The sequence below is a fragment of the Notothenia coriiceps genome, unplaced genomic scaffold, assembly GCF_000735185.1.
Source record: "Notothenia coriiceps isolate Sejong01 unplaced genomic scaffold, NC01 NC01_scaffold00037246, whole genome shotgun sequence".
NCBI lineage: Eukaryota > Metazoa > Chordata > Actinopteri > Perciformes > Nototheniidae > Notothenia > Notothenia coriiceps.
The window spans coordinates 23960033-23962815 of record NW_011369947.1 but is presented as its reverse complement, the minus strand read 5'-3'; positions in this window follow the sequence as shown (position 1 = coordinate 23962815).

Sequence of the window (2783 nt, the reverse complement as noted above, 5' to 3'; positions counted from 1 at the left end):
GATCAAACAATCCATTGAAGCTATATGATGCTGAATCAAATATTAAAACACATGACATTCTTAACATTTAACATAGATTCCCCAGCAACAACATGACTGGTTTGGTATGTTTTGAAACCTCTGAACTTGATGGACTTTTATATTGTGCATCTCACAAAGTTACAACATGCATTTCCACTATAATGGTACTGTTTGAATCAAACAATAGCCAAATCAAGTGTTAAAAAGTATCCTAAATGTTCAGGTACTTTGTTGGGAAGTAGAGGTTTGTTTGTCTCATTAAAAGGGATCTTACTGCCACACAGACTGAACTAAAGCAATCTTTTACATTACCGCTGTTAACCTCATTAGCAGCGTATTGGAGGGGTAATAAGAGACAATTGATTACATATTACGAAGATGAGCACAACATGCAGAATAATGCTTTTACTGTGCCAAACTTTCCTGGAAAACATTGGGCATTTTCTTTCTCGTGAAATACCAAATTCATTTTCATGCCATGCGAAGTAACCCTAAAAGCTCTCAGGGGTGCGATCAGCTGAACTACATACAGCGCAAACCTTTCCTAGGTAGGAATATGACAGAAGTTGGGGGGTGGGGGGAACATACAGGCTTTGGCTGCCTGTCTGGTTGAAGTGGCTTTTTCTGTCTTGTGAAATACTCAATTTACTTTCTAGCCGTGTAAAATGCACACATAATAGCTTAAAGAGCACTCAGGGGTGCATTTTGGTAAATCATCCATGTAACACCGGTGCATTATATACAGTATTTTTTTTTTGTCCTGCTTCTACTCTCAAGTAACAGGCATGTGAGAAAACAGGAAGTTGGCCAGCTGAGAGGTTTCTTTCTTTTGTCTCCACCGCACTTTAACCCATACACGGAAATAGCACTGTGGAAAGTGTGACTTCTGCCACAGAAGAAAAAACAAGATGTTCAGAGTGAGTTAAAAAAACAACAAAAAGGAGAAAATTGGCAACCTCCAAAACAGGCCGAATGTCTGTTTTGTGTAAGCAGCAGAAACAGACAACGGGCAGCTTTTCCTAAAACGCCTTGATCGAGAGGTTAAAAAACAAGATGCTCTTCATCTCCGAATATGACATCTTGACCAATCTTGTTGGATTGGAGCTGAAGCGAAACCGCTGTCTCCAGTAGTGTTGTGCAACGGCCCAACACTATTTACTCGTGTTTCCTCTGCCAGCTTGTTGTTTTACACTTTCGACATCCTGCGCACAGGGTGCCACGAGAGGCTGACACTGCTCTTTACTGCACTGTAAACGTACTGCTTATGACTTTAAAAAAAGGACCAACAGAGGAAGTGAGACATGCTTTAAAATCAGTTTTATTTATAGTGTTTTGCTGCCATGTGCGGTTATTGACCTTAAGAACACTGTGATGGCAATTGAATGATTATGGAGCAACATGTTACCAGTGGTGGAACAAGTATTCAGATTCTTTACTTTAGTAAATACCACACTGAAAAATGCAACATTTCAAATCAAAGTACTGCATGAAGAATCATACTTTAGTATTTCAGTACTATAAGGAAAATGTACTTAAACTATTATGTGTAAAGTACTCACTGCAGGAAAAAAAAATATATATATATAAATGTTTTTGAAAGATTTTAAACCAAAAGCAGCAAATCCTCAGATGTAAGAAGCTAGAACTGTGAGATATGTTTGAACATTGCCAATTAATTTCCTTTGAACCCACTTTTACTTAAATACAATGTTGAATTGTTTCATTTATACCAAATAATGATATTTGAGACTTTTCTCCAAGTATTGTGTTTCAAAATTTGAAATGTATAAGTAACTGCTAAATTAATCTGGAGTGAAAAGTACAACACGTGTTTCCAAAATGTAGTCAAAGTATAAAGTAGGATAAAATGAAAATAATCGGTTACAAGTACCTCAAATGTTATTTGCAGTACTTGAGTAAATGTACTATACTTTCCATCACATATACAAACACACACACTCAGGGATAATGGGGATGATGGGATAATGGAGAGTGAGGGTCCAGAGAAAGGTCAGAATCCTCAGTAAACAAATGGCTATTTAACGGTAAACAGATCATTGTGCCCCACGGCCAAAAACTCTGACGGATGTAACCTCAGGTGACATATTTAAGTCCTGTTTGTGTTTCCTTCTCTAAACAAAGCATCTAATCATCTATTATCCGCAAGGTCGAGACAATAGGCTCATGCTGTTTGTGTGTATCTTCTCTTATTTTTGAGCTGTTTTCCTACAATACAAAATTCCAACAATACAATCCATACAATGTTTGAGTTTAAGGTTGTCACTTTCGTCCAATGGTATGAACATATGGCTTCTGTTTAATGTCTTCTCCTTTGTGTTTTTACAAAATTCTCTATTATCTATTCACTTTTAGGCTTTCAAAGGGTCGCAGCACTTCCTGCGCAGCTTTCTGAAACATTTATGGACTGAAGTCGAGATGGTTGTCACGTTCCTAAAATAGGATGTAGCAATATCCTGCGACTCGAAGGGGAGTGGTAAATTTGAGCGTCTCAGGTCTTTCATGTTCCAGGGACCATGTTATCTTCCCGCAGGATTTATAACTGTGTGTCTGCGGTCGATTGTGTGTGTAAGTGTGCTCGTGGGGGTGTGAGGGGGGAGAGGAGAGGGGTTGAATGAGGCAGCCCTGGTGGCTTTCTGTGAATGGAGCAGTGAAAGGTTAAAGCTCCGAGCTGTGGTCACAGTGTATGTTTGCTGTTTATTTTGTTCTGCTTGACTTACTGGACTCCTGTGTGTGGGGGTGTG